The 16827-nt window shown below is 52.4% G+C and overlaps 1 protein-coding gene and 4 non-coding genes across 12 annotated transcripts in view; all 5 read left to right on the top strand.

Annotated features, from left to right (window-relative positions):
- Positions 1 to 16827, top strand: part of GRIP2 (glutamate receptor interacting protein 2) — a 594020-nt gene that overhangs the window by 548433 nt on the left and 28760 nt on the right. The window lies entirely within an intron of this gene.
- Positions 1229 to 1343, top strand: LOC134959452 (U5 spliceosomal RNA). Its single transcript, XR_010187487.1, has one exon. It is a non-coding gene; the product is annotated as a U5 spliceosomal RNA (small nuclear RNA).
- Positions 6699 to 6813, top strand: LOC134959304 (U5 spliceosomal RNA). The gene has a single exon (XR_010187353.1). It is a non-coding gene; the product is annotated as a U5 spliceosomal RNA (small nuclear RNA).
- Positions 10621 to 10735, top strand: LOC134959306 (U5 spliceosomal RNA). The gene has a single exon (XR_010187354.1). It is a non-coding gene; the product is annotated as a U5 spliceosomal RNA (small nuclear RNA).
- LOC134959307 (U5 spliceosomal RNA) lies at positions 14542 to 14656 on the top strand. The gene has a single exon (XR_010187355.1). It is a non-coding gene; the product is annotated as a U5 spliceosomal RNA (small nuclear RNA).

Here is a 16827-nt window from a genome sequence, read left to right on the forward strand (position 1 = left end):
GTGACCATCAATAGTAGCATACTATGTTAGAAAGGACCATCGGTGGTTTTACCCACTGCTGGTCATCCCTCCTCTTTCACTAAGTGGCCTGCAGGTCCGTCATAGCCTGGGGTAGGTCTTTGCGGGTGTGTTGGGGGGCAGAGCTAGCCTCAGTGTCACAGCACTAACTAGAGTGGGGGGAAACCATCCGGGGGGGGGGGGGGGCTTTGTACCATCGATGGCAAAACTATCTAATACTGGTATTAAGGCACAGATGGTTTGTAACCATCGATGGCCGACCCTACTAGAAGGGCCAAGTGGTTCTTATCTGCCGTCAAATTCTATGTTTCTATGTTACGGTGCACGGTGCACGGTCATTTCCAAGATGTTTCCCTGCGCACGCGTCTGGCGGCCAGACGCGTGCGCAGGGAAACATCTTGGAAAAGACTCTGACCTCCTCACCGTAATGTCACGCTGCCTTATCTGATGCCGCTGCTAAGGCAGATTCCTTTTGTGAAACGTAAGTTGTTGAGATCCACCCTAGTGGCCGGTCTACACCACTGCACCTGACTGTAAACGCCGCCGCCAGAGTGCGTTCCTAACCGTATAGTGACCATGCAGAGATTCCCCGGTCTTTATCTATACCACAGAATATGTATATAGCAAAACATAGGCTGTAACCAAGTATACACCGCACAATTCATGTATGTTCCATGGTCAGCCGGGGGCGTGAGTTCGAGTGAGGGCGATGCACGCATGTACTAATGTCGCTCACATATAAGTGTGGAGTGTAAATAGTAATCATGAACTTGTTAAGCTTCTATGGGATGTTTTTATTGTAATAAGTAAGAGCCGGGATCGGGGCTTTCCTGTCACCTTGCAACACAGGCCAAAATGTTCTGTGTATGTACAGTGTATGTCCCGAGCTGCGAGAGGCTGCAGACTCAGAGACTTGTGTGGTTGCTGACTCTCTCGCTCCCACTAGCGGCAGGATCTCTTACTGCACTGAGCGGACACGCGTGTCTCATTTGCATACCCATGATGCACCACGGCTGCCTGCACTCGTTTCTGGCTGATTTATTTCATGTTTGTAATTAGTGTAACACAATGAAAAGTCGCTGGGGGAATCGTGACTGAGTATACTCCGTGCAGTGATTATATGTAGTGTACAGTGTGAGGGTGAGTGCGCTCTCAGTGAGTGAGAGGGAGGCCGCGTCTGACTGCACCGGGGCCCCGTACGGCAATGTGCATACTCTGGTTTGTCTTCAGATCGAATAAATCTTTCGCCTTTTACTAAAGATTTCCGTGGAGAGGAACAACCATGAGTTTCATACAATTTTTTGATGCCCGGCAGCTGCTGGGCTTGTTCTCTGGTCAATGATAGAACCGAATGGGGTAACATGGGTTGGTTGCTGTCAATTGGTAATGCTATTAGTGTCTACCATCGGAGTGTTCTGTCGATGGTAAGTAACCATCAATGGCCTTTACCATCTATAATACAGTGACCCTTGCCAGGGAGTCAGTGTTGAGGCTTGCTGACACAGAAGACTCTCCACTGTGATTGGCTCTAGCGGCCGTGACGCAGACAGCCTAAGGTTGAGTCTTCAAACATCGATGTTTCATAACATTTATGATTTCCAGCTGACATCACCGGTGAGGTGTAGATGGGTACATCAATGCAGACCCTCCACTGGTCCAACCCTGATTGGGAGTGAATGTGTGGCCGTGCCGCCTGTTGTCTGGGGAGAATGAGGAAGTGGTCAGGCTGTTACTGGTGGAAACAGAGCAAGCATGGCCATCAAGTGTCAGCTGGGAGTAGTAGTCCTCTCAGAGATGGGAAGCCAGCAGGGAACTCCTGTGCCCACTCAGCAATAAGGAAGGGAAGCGTGGCAGAAACCACAATGTCCACTCAATGAGTGAGAGCGACACACACATATGAGCCCTATACAGGGAGACAGTCTCCCAGGAAGAGGGGTGAGAGCACAATGGTGGAAGAGCTCAAGTGGGTAAAATGCCCTCATGCCTCCCCCCTAAGCCTCCATTACAGGGGGGGGGGGGGGGGCATTGTGAGGCTGTGCAACTGGGAGAGAGGCGGAGAGCGAGAGTAATGAGGGATGGAAGTGACCGCTTACTGGTGACAAGGCTGCATGTAGGAGAAGCAGTGCAGTACTACAAGTGACAGCCAGGCGGGAGATGCTGTGCGGTACTACAAGTGACACCCATTTCCTGTCAATCACATTACGATCGCCAGAACGATGAAAAAGCCGTGAGTAAAAATCCTAACTGCATAGCAAATTTACTTGGCGCAGTCGCAGTGCGGATATTGCGCATGCGCATTAAGCGGAAAATCGCTGCAATGCGAAGATTTTTACCGAGCGAACAACTCGGAATGACCCCCATTGTATAGTTCTACTCATGGTTTCTGAAAGAGGAAACATTGTATAGTTCTACTCATGGTTTTGACATACACTGATATTACTGTTTTGTAGCAAACTAGTTACTGATGCTGCTTTCACATCGCAAAACCTGCTTTTGAAATGGTTCTTTAAACGGTTCTTAAAATGGGTCTGAGCAGTTAAACCCCCTTCACATTGCATGTTGTAACCAGTATATTACCATTTCATTACCGTTTTGGTACCTTTCACACTGAACCCGTTTCACCCATAGAAAACAGTGGTTGTCATTTTAAATGTTTATTTCCTGCTTCTGCCTGGTGACATCACACATGGAGACAGCCTATCACCTTCTGGGGCTTGCAAATACCGTTTCAGACCCTTTCACACTGCACAATGAAACGGGTAGGACCCTGCTTTTTTACCGTTTCAAAATACCGGTATTTTGAAAACGGTAAATTGAAGGTGACCCTTTCACATCGCAGCTCGAACCGTTTAGGAAGCCTTAAAAATCGGCAATTTACCGGGTTCAAGCTGCGGTGTGAAAGGGGTATGATTCAGAGGTATCGCCATCGGAGTGTTCTCTGTCGATGGTAAGTAACCATCAGTGGTTGCAAAATACATGACCATCGATGGTTACACGAACCCTATTCCTTCACTGACTATCCAGTGGGGAAAACCATCTGCTTCTCGCCCATACATGGCAATAGTATTCGACTTTGGCCATAAACTAATGATGATTTGAAATCATTGATGGTCGATGGCCATCCTTAATTCAGAGCTGGATGATCATGTGACTGCATCTTTCTATGCAACTTGACTGTAATTTATTCTAATGCGGCAGGCGACGGAAGCTTACAGAGACGCCCAATGGCAGCTTCTCTAATCCGCCGCTTTGTGGAAATGGTTGCACCATCGGACTTCAGAATGGCCAATGCCACTGCCGACAGAGATGTAGTCTCTTTGCCGCCCCCCCTTTACCACCAGGAATGCATTGTCCACTGAAATGGACTTTGTGCCTCTAGATTTGTTCTGCGCAACTCAGACAGAACATTGGCTGCTTGCCTCTGGAGCTGACGCTGCCTCCGCCTCCTGCATCGATTCCTCGCATACACTCAGCCAGGTGCACATCTCAGACCGGCAGAGAGCAGAGCAGGTAGAAGCCGCCATTGCTCTCGTATTACACCGCCGGGTCCGTCATGCTGCAGCATATACGCTGCGAGCGTCAGCCGCCGCCAGAGTGCGTTCCTTACAGTGTAGTGACCATGCAGAGATTCCCCCCGGTCTTTATCTAGACCACAGAATATTTATATAGCAACACACAGACTGTAACCAAGTACACACAGCACGATGCATGGTACAGTGGTCAGCCGGGGTGTGAGCTGTGTGTGTCACTGGCCGAGACAGAGGCCAGGCTAGTCTGTAACATGGTGGAACTACAAGCCCCAGCATACACTGTCAGCTTCTGCAGTGACCTGGGTGAATAAATTGGGTGTGCGGCGGTCTCTACGCTACGGGAATGATAAATAGGGCGTAGCTCAGTGCGGGTGTGGTTAGGTTACGTCTGACATTGCGTTACTGCTTTCTCCACCTGCGCAGCATCATCATCATCATCCCCCTCTCACACACTGACACGTCACCGCCACCCGTCCCCATCTCCTGCCTGGCTGTCACTTGTAGTACCACACAGCATCTCCCGCCTGGCTGTCACTTGTAGTACCGCACAGCATCTCCCGCCTGGCTGTCACTTGTAGTACCGCACAGCATCTCCTGCCTGGCTGTCACTTGTAGTACCACGCAGCATCTCCCGCCTGGCTGTCACTTGTAGTACCACGCAGCATCTCCCGCCTGGCTGTCACTTGTAGTACCGCACAGCGTCTCCCTCCTGGCTGTCACTTGTAGTACCGCACAGCATCTCCCTCCTGGCTGTCACTTGTAGTACCGCACAGCATCTCCCGCCTGGCTGTCACTTGTAGTACCGCACTGCATCTCCCTCCTGGCTGTCACTTGTAGTACCGCACAGCATCTCCCGCCTGGCTGTCACTTGTAGTACTGCACTGCTTCTCCTACATGCAGCCTTGTCACCAGTAAGCGGTCACTTCCATCCCTCATTACTCTCGCTCTCCGCCTCTCTCCCAGTTGCACAGCCTCACAATGCCCCCCCCCCCCCCCCCCCCCCTGTAATGGAGGCTTAGGGGGGAGGCATGAGGGCATTTTACCCACTTGAGCTCTTCCACCATTGTGCTCTCACCCCTCTTCCTGGGAGACTGTCTCCCTGTATAGAGCTCATATGTGTGTGTCGCTCTCACTCATTGAGTGGACATTGTGGTTTCTGCCACGCTTCCCTTCCTTATTGCTGAGTGGGCACAGGAGTTCCCTGCTGGCTTCCCATCTCTGAGAGGACTACTACTCCCAGCTGACACTTGATGGCCATGCTTGCTCTGTTTCCACCAGTAACAGCCTGACCACTTCCCCCTTCTGAGCCTCATTCTCCCCAGACAACAGGCGGCACGGCCACACATTCACTCCCAATCAGGGTTGGACCAGTGGAGGGTCTGCATTGATGTACCCATCTACACCTCACCGGTGATGTCAGCTGGAAATCATAAATGTTATGAAACATCGATGTTTGAAGACTCAACCTTAGGCTGTCTGCGTCACGGCCGCTAGAGCCAATCACAGTGGAGAGTCTTCTGTGTCAGCAAGCCTCAACACTGACTCCCTGGCAAGGGTCACTGTATTATAGATGGTAAAGGCCACGGGGCGTTTATTGGCCGGGCCTCACAGCTGCGGGGTGTTTATTGGCCGGGCCTCACAGCTGTGGGGTGTTTATTGGCCGGGCCTCACAGCTGTGGGGTGTTTATTGGCCGGGCCTCACAGCTGTGGGGTGTTTATTGGCCGGGCCTCACAGCGGCGAGGCGTTTATTGGCCGGGCCTCACAGCGGCGGGGTGTTTATGGCCGGGCCTCACGGGTGCAGGGTGTTTATTGGCCGGGCCTCGTGGCGGCGGGGTGTTTATTGTCTGGGCCCTTACCACTTTTATGTCACTTATATTTAGGGTCAGGAGTAATTGGTTCTCCCCACTTTATGGGAGACCCCTTCTCTAGGAGCTGCTGAGGGCACAGTTCCTGATGAAGCTCAGGCTTGTCCTCATTTCCCACAGGTTGGCCAATCTATGCATTGAAGATGAGTATAAAGGAGCCCAATGGTTCCTGGAATCTAGGGCATAAACGTGCCGGGGCGCCCCCTACCTCTGTGGAGGGGGGACAGAAGATACTTACTTCCTAAGGGGCCGTATGGATCTGGGGGATGGGGGGTGATAAGGCCTGTTGCCTCTAATACCCCTTTTACACTGCTGCTAAAACCCCAGGTTATTGCTGTGATTTCCCGGAAGCGGCTCGGTGTAAAATGATTTACCTGGATCTAGTTACCCGGGAATCCAACCTGCTAGCTTGGTGCTGGGAAGGACCCGAGTTACGGTGCAGTGTGAATGGATTAGGTGGGTGAATGTGACGCGGCTCCCGTTCACTGCATAGAGAAGCTGCGGCGCTCTGAGAACCGCCTCCGCACGCGTCGGCAAACACGGCAATGTGCCGTCACAGGCCACCTGTCTGAAAGGGGTCTTGCTGAGTTGCACTCGAGAAGGATCCGTGCGCAAATCCCAGGTGCAACTCTGAATGTTAGTATAAAAGCTGTATGAGAGCGTCCACCTCCTGCCCCGGGGGTAACTAGTTACAGTATGGGGGCATTTGGAGATCCTCGCCTGCACACCTTTATAGTGTAATATGTAAGGACTAGTGTGGACTAGTAATCAGTCCTGATGGGCAATGCGCACACACGCACTGACGTCACTAGTGTAAGTGTAAATAGTAATAATGAGCTTATTTATCTTCTATGGGATGTTTTTATTGTAATAAGTGAGAGCCCGGATCGGGGCTTTCCTGTCACCTAGCAACAGCCCAAAATGTTCTGTGTATGTACAATGTATGTCCCGAGCTGCGAGAGGCTACAGAGACTTGTGTGGCTGCTGACTCTCCTGCTCCCACTAGCGGCAGGATCTCTTACTGCACTGAGCAGACACCTCCACACTCAGCAAGCGTGCCTCATTTGCATACCCATGATGCACCACGGCTGCCTGCACTCGTTTCTTGCTGATTTATTTCATGTTTGTAATTAGTGTAACACGATGAAAAGTCGCTGGGGATATCGTGACTGAGTATACTCCGTGCAGTGATTATATGTAGTGTACAGTGTGAGGGTGAGTGCGCTCTCAGTGAGTGAGAGGGAGGCCGCGTCTGACTGCACCGGGGCCCGTACAGCAATGTGCATACTCTGGTTTCTCTTCAGATCGAATAAATCTTTCGCCTTTTACTAAAGATTTCCGTGGAGAGGAACAACCATGAGTTTCATACAATTTTTTGATGCCCGGCAGCTGCTGGGCTTGTTCTCTGGTCAATGATAGAACCGAATGGGGTAACATGGGTTGGTTGCTGTCAATTGGTAATGCTATTAGTGTCTACCATCGGAGTGTTCTGTCGATGGTAAGTAACCATCAATGGTTACACGAACCCTATTCCTTCACTGACTGTCCAGTAGGGGAAACCCATCTGCTTCTCGCCCATCGATGGCAATAGTATTCGACTTTGGCCATAAACTAATGATGATTTGAAATCATTGATGGTCGATGGCCATCCTTAATTCAGAGCTGGATGATCATGTGACTGCGTCTTTCTATGCAACTTGACTGTAATTTATTCTAATGCGGCAGGCGATGGAAGCTTACAGAGACGCCCAGTGGCAGCTTCTCTAATCCGGCGCTTTGTGGAAATGGTTGCACCATCGGACTTCAGAATGGCCAATGCTGCTGCCGACAGAGATTCAGTCTCTTTGCCGCCCCCCTTTTACCACCAGGAATGCATTGTCCACTGAAATGGACTTTGTGCCTCTAGATTTGTTCTGCGCAACTCAGACAGAACATTGGCTGCTTGCCTCTGGAGCTGACGCTGCCTCCGCCTCCTGCATCGATTCCTCGCATACACTCAGCCAGGTGCACATCTCAGACCGGCAGAGAGCAGAGCAGGTAGAAGCCGCCATTGCTCTCGTATTACACCGCCGGGTCCGTCATGCTGCAGCATATACGCTGCGAGCGTCAGCCGCCGCCAGAGTGCGTTCCTTACAGTGTAGTGACCATGCAGAGATTCCCCCCGGTCTTTATCTAGACCACAGAATATTTATATAGCAACACACAGACTGTAACCAAGTACACACAGCACGATGCATGGTACAGTGGTCAGCCGGGGTGTGAGCTGTGTGTGTCACTGGCCGAGACAGAGGCCAGGCTAGTCTGTAACATGGTGGAACTACAAGCCCCAGCATACACTGTCAGCTTCTGCAGTGACCTGGGTGAATAAATTGGGTGTGCGGCGGTCTCTACGCTACGGGAATGATAAATAGGGCGTAGCTCAGTGCGGGTGTGGTTAGGTTACGTCTGACATTGCGTTACTGCTTTCTCCACCTGCGCAGCATCATCATCATCATCCCCCTCTCACACACTGACACGTCACCGCCACCCGTCCCCATCTCCTGCCTGGCTGTCACTTGTAGTACCACACAGCATCTCCCGCCTGGCTGTCACTTGTAGTACCGCACAGCATCTCCCGCCTGGCTGTCACTTGTAGTACCGCACAGCATCTCCTGCCTGGCTGTCACTTGTAGTACCACGCAGCATCTCCCGCCTGGCTGTCACTTGTAGTACCACGCAGCATCTCCCGCCTGGCTGTCACTTGTAGTACCGCACAGCGTCTCCCTCCTGGCTGTCACTTGTAGTACCGCACAGCATCTCCCTCCTGGCTGTCACTTGTAGTACCGCACAGCATCTCCCGCCTGGCTGTCACTTGTAGTACCGCACTGCATCTCCCTCCTGGCTGTCACTTGTAGTACCGCACAGCATCTCCCGCCTGGCTGTCACTTGTAGTACTGCACTGCTTCTCCTACATGCAGCCTTGTCACCAGTAAGCGGTCACTTCCATCCCTCATTACTCTCGCTCTCCGCCTCTCTCCCAGTTGCACAGCCTCACAATGCCCCCCCCCCCCCCCCCCCCCTGTAATGGAGGCTTAGGGGGGAGGCATGAGGGCATTTTACCCACTTGAGCTCTTCCACCATTGTGCTCTCACCCCTCTTCCTGGGAGACTGTCTCCCTGTATAGGGCTCATATGTGTGTGTCGCTCTCACTCATTGAGTGGACATTGTGGTTTCTGCCACGCTTCCCTTCCTTATTGCTGAGTGGGCACAGGAGTTCCCTGCTGGCTTCCCATCTCTGAGAGGACTACTACTCCCAGCTGACACTTGATGGCCATGCTTGCTCTGTTTCCACCAGTAACAGCCTGACCACTTCCCCCTTCTGAGCCTCATTCTCCCCAGACAACAGGCGGCACGGCCACACATTCACTCCCAATCAGGGTTGGACCAGTGGAGGGTCTGCATTGATGTACCCATCTACACCTCACCGGTGATGTCAGCTGGAAATCATAAATGTTATGAAACATCGATGTTTGAAGACTCAACCTTAGGCTGTCTGCGTCACGGCCGCTAGAGCCAATCACAGTGGAGAGTCTTCTGTGTCAGCAAGCCTCAACACTGACTCCCTGGCAAGGGTCACTGTATTATAGATGGTAAAGGCCACGGGGCGTTTATTGGCCGGGCCTCACAGCTGCGGGGTGTTTATTGGCCGGGCCTCACAGCTGTGGGGTGTTTATTGGCCGGGCCTCACAGCTGTGGGGTGTTTATTGGCCGGGCCTCACAGCTGTGGGGTGTTTATTGGCCGGGCCTCACAGCGGCGAGGCGTTTATTGGCCGGGCCTCACAGCGGCGGGGTGTTTATGGCCGGGCCTCACGGGTGCAGGGTGTTTATTGGCCGGGCCTCGTGGCGGCGGGGTGTTTATTGTCTGGGCCCTTACCACTTTTATGTCACTTATATTTAGGGTCAGGAGTAATTGGTTCTCCCCACTTTATGGGAGACCCCTTCTCTAGGAGCTGCTGAGGGCACAGTTCCTGATGAAGCTCAGGCTTGTCCTCATTTCCCACAGGTTGGCCAATCTATGCATTGAAGATGAGTATAAAGGAGCCCAATGGTTCCTGGAATCTAGGGCATAAACGTGCCGGGGCGCCCCCTACCTCTGTGGAGGGGGGACAGAAGATACTTACTTCCTAAGGGGCCGTATGGATCTGGGGGATGGGGGGTGATAAGGCCTGTTGCCTCTAATACCCCTTTTACACTGCTGCTAAAACCCCAGGTTATTGCTGTGATTTCCCGGAAGCGGCTCGGTGTAAAATGATTTACCTGGATCTAGTTACCCGGGAATCCAACCTGCTAGCTTGGTGCTGGGAAGGACCCGAGTTACGGTGCAGTGTGAATGGATTAGGTGGGTGAATGTGACGCGGCTCCCGTTCACTGCATAGAGAAGCTGCGGCGCTCTGAGAACCGCCTCCGCACGCGTCGGCAAACACGGCAATGTGCCGTCACAGGCCACCTGTCTGAAAGGGGTCTTGCTGAGTTGCACTCGAGAAGGATCCGTGCGCAAATCCCAGGTGCAACTCTGAATGTTAGTATAAAAGCTGTATGAGAGCGTCCACCTCCTGCCCCGGGGGTAACTAGTTACAGTATGGGGGCATTTGGAGATCCTCGCCTGCACACCTTTATAGTGTAATATGTAAGGACTAGTGTGGACTAGTAATCAGTCCTGATGGGCAATGCGCACACACGCACTGACGTCACTAGTGTAAGTGTAAATAGTAATAATGAGCTTATTTATCTTCTATGGGATGTTTTTATTGTAATAAGTGAGAGCCCGGATCGGGGCTTTCCTGTCACCTAGCAACAGCCCAAAATGTTCTGTGTATGTACAATGTATGTCCCGAGCTGCGAGAGGCTACAGAGACTTGTGTGGCTGCTGACTCTCCTGCTCCCACTAGCGGCAGGATCTCTTACTGCACTGAGCAGACACCTCCACACTCAGCAAGCGTGCCTCATTTGCATACCCATGATGCACCACGGCTGCCTGCACTCGTTTCTTGCTGATTTATTTCATGTTTGTAATTAGTGTAACACGATGAAAAGTCGCTGGGGATATCGTGACTGAGTATACTCCGTGCAGTGATTATATGTAGTGTACAGTGTGAGGGTGAGTGCGCTCTCAGTGAGTGAGAGGGAGGCCGCGTCTGACTGCACCGGGGCCCGTACAGCAATGTGCATACTCTGGTTTCTCTTCAGATCGAATAAATCTTTCGCCTTTTACTAAAGATTTCCGTGGAGAGGAACAACCATGAGTTTCATACAATTTTTTGATGCCCGGCAGCTGCTGGGCTTGTTCTCTGGTCAATGATAGAACCGAATGGGGTAACATGGGTTGGTTGCTGTCAATTGGTAATGCTATTAGTGTCTACCATCGGAGTGTTCTGTCGATGGTAAGTAACCATCAATGGTTACACGAACCCTATTCCTTCACTGACTGTCCAGTAGGGGAAACCCATCTGCTTCTCGCCCATCGATGGCAATAGTATTCGACTTTGGCCATAAACTAATGATGATTTGAAATCATTGATGGTCGATGGCCATCCTTAATTCAGAGCTGGATGATCATGTGACTGCGTCTTTCTATGCAACTTGACTGTAATTTATTCTAATGCGGCAGGCGATGGAAGCTTACAGAGACGCCCAGTGGCAGCTTCTCTAATCCGGCGCTTTGTGGAAATGGTTGCACCATCGGACTTCAGAATGGCCAATGCTGCTGCCGACAGAGATTCAGTCTCTTTGCCGCCCCCCTTTTACCACCAGGAATGCATTGTCCACTGAAATGGACTTTGTGCCTCTAGATTTGTTCTGCGCAACTCAGACAGAACATTGGCTGCTTGCCTCTGGAGCTGACGCTGCCTCCGCCTCCTGCATCGATTCCTCGCATACACTCAGCCAGGTGCACATCTCAGACCGGCAGAGAGCAGAGCAGGTAGAAGCCGCCATTGCTCTCGTATTACACCGCCGGGTCCGTCATGCTGCAGCATATACGCTGCGAGCGTCAGCCGCCGCCAGAGTGCGTTCCTTACAGTGTAGTGACCATGCAGAGATTCCCCCCGGTCTTTATCTAGACCACAGAATATTTATATAGCAACACACAGACTGTAACCAAGTACACACAGCACGATGCATGGTACAGTGGTCAGCCGGGGTGTGAGCTGTGTGTGTCACTGGCCGAGACAGAGGCCAGGCTAGTCTGTAACATGGTGGAACTACAAGCCCCAGCATACACTGTCAGCTTCTGCAGTGACCTGGGTGAATAAATTGGGTGTGCGGCGGTCTCTACGCTACGGGAATGATAAATAGGGCGTAGCTCAGTGCGGGTGTGGTTAGGTTACGTCTGACATTGCGTTACTGCTTTCTCCACCTGCGCAGCATCATCATCATCATCCCCCTCTCACACACTGACACGTCACCGCCACCCGTCCCCATCTCCTGCCTGGCTGTCACTTGTAGTACCACACAGCATCTCCCGCCTGGCTGTCACTTGTAGTACCGCACAGCATCTCCCGCCTGGCTGTCACTTGTAGTACCGCACAGCATCTCCTGCCTGGCTGTCACTTGTAGTACCACGCAGCATCTCCCGCCTGGCTGTCACTTGTAGTACCACGCAGCATCTCCCGCCTGGCTGTCACTTGTAGTACCGCACAGCGTCTCCCTCCTGGCTGTCACTTGTAGTACCGCACAGCATCTCCCTCCTGGCTGTCACTTGTAGTACCGCACAGCATCTCCCGCCTGGCTGTCACTTGTAGTACCGCACTGCATCTCCCTCCTGGCTGTCACTTGTAGTACCGCACAGCATCTCCCGCCTGGCTGTCACTTGTAGTACTGCACTGCTTCTCCTACATGCAGCCTTGTCACCAGTAAGCGGTCACTTCCATCCCTCATTACTCTCGCTCTCCGCCTCTCTCCCAGTTGCACAGCCTCACAATGCCCCCCCCCCCCCCCCCCCCTGTAATGGAGGCTTAGGGGGGAGGCATGAGGGCATTTTACCCACTTGAGCTCTTCCACCATTGTGCTCTCACCCCTCTTCCTGGGAGACTGTCTCCCTGTATAGGGCTCATATGTGTGTGTCGCTCTCACTCATTGAGTGGACATTGTGGTTTCTGCCACGCTTCCCTTCCTTATTGCTGAGTGGGCACAGGAGTTCCCTGCTGGCTTCCCATCTCTGAGAGGACTACTACTCCCAGCTGACACTTGATGGCCATGCTTGCTCTGTTTCCACCAGTAACAGCCTGACCACTTCCCCCTTCTGAGCCTCATTCTCCCCAGACAACAGGCGGCACGGCCACACATTCACTCCCAATCAGGGTTGGACCAGTGGAGGGTCTGCATTGATGTACCCATCTACACCTCACCGGTGATGTCAGCTGGAAATCATAAATGTTATGAAACATCGATGTTTGAAGACTCAACCTTAGGCTGTCTGCGTCACGGCCGCTAGAGCCAATCACAGTGGAGAGTCTTCTGTGTCAGCAAGCCTCAACACTGACTCCCTGGCAAGGGTCACTGTATTATAGATGGTAAAGGCCACGGGGCGTTTATTGGCCGGGCCTCACAGCTGCGGGGTGTTTATTGGCCGGGCCTCACAGCTGTGGGGTGTTTATTGGCCGGGCCTCACAGCTGTGGGGTGTTTATTGGCCGGGCCTCACAGCTGTGGGGTGTTTATTGGCCGGGCCTCACAGCGGCGAGGCGTTTATTGGCCGGGCCTCACAGCGGCGGGGTGTTTATGGCCGGGCCTCACGGGTGCAGGGTGTTTATTGGCCGGGCCTCGTGGCGGCGGGGTGTTTATTGTCTGGGCCCTTACCACTTTTATGTCACTTATATTTAGGGTCAGGAGTAATTGGTTCTCCCCACTTTATGGGAGACCCCTTCTCTAGGAGCTGCTGAGGGCACAGTTCCTGATGAAGCTCAGGCTTGTCCTCATTTCCCACAGGTTGGCCAATCTATGCATTGAAGATGAGTATAAAGGAGCCCAATGGTTCCTGGAATCTAGGGCATAAACGTGCCGGGGCGCCCCCTACCTCTGTGGAGGGGGGACAGAAGATACTTACTTCCTAAGGGGCCGTATGGATCTGGGGGATGGGGGGTGATAAGGCCTGTTGCCTCTAATACCCCTTTTACACTGCTGCTAAAACCCCAGGTTATTGCTGTGATTTCCCGGAAGCGGCTCGGTGTAAAATGATTTACCTGGATCTAGTTACCCGGGAATCCAACCTGCTAGCTTGGTGCTGGGAAGGACCCGAGTTACGGTGCAGTGTGAATGGATTAGGTGGGTGAATGTGACGCGGCTCCCGTTCACTGCATAGAGAAGCTGCGGCGCTCTGAGAACCGCCTCCGCACGCGTCGGCAAACACGGCAATGTGCCGTCACAGGCCACCTGTCTGAAAGGGGTCTTGCTGAGTTGCACTCGAGAAGGATCCGTGCGCAAATCCCAGGTGCAACTCTGAATGTTAGTATAAAAGCTGTATGAGAGCGTCCACCTCCTGCCCCGGGGGTAACTAGTTACAGTATGGGGGCATTTGGAGATCCTCGCCTGCACACCTTTATAGTGTAATATGTAAGGACTAGTGTGGACTAGTAATCAGTCCTGATGGGCAATGCGCACACACGCACTGACGTCACTAGTGTAAGTGTAAATAGTAATAATGAGCTTATTTATCTTCTATGGGATGTTTTTATTGTAATAAGTGAGAGCCCGGATCGGGGCTTTCCTGTCACCTAGCAACAGCCCAAAATGTTCTGTGTATGTACAATGTATGTCCCGAGCTGCGAGAGGCTACAGAGACTTGTGTGGCTGCTGACTCTCCTGCTCCCACTAGCGGCAGGATCTCTTACTGCACTGAGCAGACACCTCCACACTCAGCAAGCGTGCCTCATTTGCATACCCATGATGCACCACGGCTGCCTGCACTCGTTTCTTGCTGATTTATTTCATGTTTGTAATTAGTGTAACACGATGAAAAGTCGCTGGGGATATCGTGACTGAGTATACTCCGTGCAGTGATTATATGTAGTGTACAGTGTGAGGGTGAGTGCGCTCTCAGTGAGTGAGAGGGAGGCCGCGTCTGACTGCACCGGGGCCCGTACAGCAATGTGCATACTCTGGTTTCTCTTCAGATCGAATAAATCTTTCGCCTTTTACTAAAGATTTCCGTGGAGAGGAACAACCATGAGTTTCATACAATTTTTTGATGCCCGGCAGCTGCTGGGCTTGTTCTCTGGTCAATGATAGAACCGAATGGGGTAACATGGGTTGGTTGCTGTCAATTGGTAATGCTATTAGTGTCTACCATCGGAGTGTTCTGTCGATGGTAAGTAACCATCAATGGTTACACGAACCCTATTCCTTCACTGACTGTCCAGTAGGGGAAACCCATCTGCTTCTCGCCCATCGATGGCAATAGTATTCGACTTTGGCCATAAACTAATGATGATTTGAAATCATTGATGGTCGATGGCCATCCTTAATTCAGAGCTGGATGATCATGTGACTGCGTCTTTCTATGCAACTTGACTGTAATTTATTCTAATGCGGCAGGCGATGGAAGCTTACAGAGACGCCCAGTGGCAGCTTCTCTAATCCGGCGCTTTGTGGAAATGGTTGCACCATCGGACTTCAGAATGGCCAATGCTGCTGCCGACAGAGATTCAGTCTCTTTGCCGCCCCCCTTTTACCACCAGGAATGCATTGTCCACTGAAATGGACTTTGTGCCTCTAGATTTGTTCTGCGCAACTCAGACAGAACATTGGCTGCTTGCCTCTGGAGCTGACGCTGCCTCCGCCTCCTGCATCGATTCCTCGCATACACTCAGCCAGGTGCACATCTCAGACCGGCAGAGAGCAGAGCAGGTAGAAGCCGCCATTGCTCTCGTATTACACCGCCGGGTCCGTCATGCTGCAGCATATACGCTGCGAGCGTCAGCCGCCGCCAGAGTGCGTTCCTTACAGTGTAGTGACCATGCAGAGATTCCCCCCGGTCTTTATCTAGACCACAGAATATTTATATAGCAACACACAGACTGTAACCAAGTACACACAGCACGATGCATGGTACAGTGGTCAGCCGGGGTGTGAGCTGTGTGTGTCACTGGCCGAGACAGAGGCCAGGCTAGTCTGTAACATGGTGGAACTACAAGCCCCAGCATACACTGTCAGCTTCTGCAGTGACCTGGGTGAATAAATTGGGTGTGCGGCGGTCTCTACGCTACGGGAATGATAAATAGGGCGTAGCTCAGTGCGGGTGTGGTTAGGTTACGTCTGACATTGCGTTACTGCTTTCTCCACCTGCGCAGCATCATCATCATCATCCCCCTCTCACACACTGACACGTCACCGCCACCCGTCCCCATCTCCTGCCTGGCTGTCACTTGTAGTACCACACAGCATCTCCCGCCTGGCTGTCACTTGTAGTACCGCACAGCATCTCCCGCCTGGCTGTCACTTGTAGTACCGCACAGCATCTCCTGCCTGGCTGTCACTTGTAGTACCACGCAGCATCTCCCGCCTGGCTGTCACTTGTAGTACCACGCAGCATCTCCCGCCTGGCTGTCACTTGTAGTACCGCACAGCGTCTCCCTCCTGGCTGTCACTTGTAGTACCGCACAGCATCTCCCTCCTGGCTGTCACTTGTAGTACCGCACAGCATCTCCCGCCTGGCTGTCACTTGTAGTACCGCACTGCATCTCCCTCCTGGCTGTCACTTGTAGTACCGCACAGCATCTCCCGCCTGGCTGTCACTTGTAGTACTGCACTGCTTCTCCTACATGCAGCCTTGTCACCAGTAAGCGGTCACTTCCATCCCTCATTACTCTCGCTCTCCGCCTCTCTCCCAGTTGCACAGCCTCACAATGCCCCCCCCCCCCCCCCCCCCTGTAATGGAGGCTTAGGGGGGAGGCATGAGGGCATTTTACCCACTTGAGCTCTTCCACCATTGTGCTCTCACCCCTCTTCCTGGGAGACTGTCTCCCTGTATAGGGCTCATATGTGTGTGTCGCTCTCACTCATTGAGTGGACATTGTGGTTTCTGCCACGCTTCCCTTCCTTATTGCTGAGTGGGCACAGGAGTTCCCTGCTGGCTTCCCATCTCTGAGAGGACTACTACTCCCAGCTGACACTTGATGGCCATGCTTGCTCTGTTTCCACCAGTAACAGCCTGACCACTTCCCCCTTCTGAGCCTCATTCTCCCCAGACAACAGGCGGCACGGCCACACATTCACTCCCAATCAGGGTTGGACCAGTGGAGGGTCTGCATTGATGTACCCATCTACACCTCACCGGTGATGTCAGCTGGAAATCATAAATGTTATGAAACATCGATGTTTGAAGACTCAACCTTAGGCTGTCTGCGTCACGGCCGCTAGAGCCAATCACAGTGGAGAGTC

This window comes from Pseudophryne corroboree, chromosome 9 (genome assembly GCF_028390025.1).
Source record: "Pseudophryne corroboree isolate aPseCor3 chromosome 9, aPseCor3.hap2, whole genome shotgun sequence".
Classification (NCBI taxonomy): Eukaryota; Metazoa; Chordata; class Amphibia; order Anura; family Myobatrachidae; genus Pseudophryne; species Pseudophryne corroboree.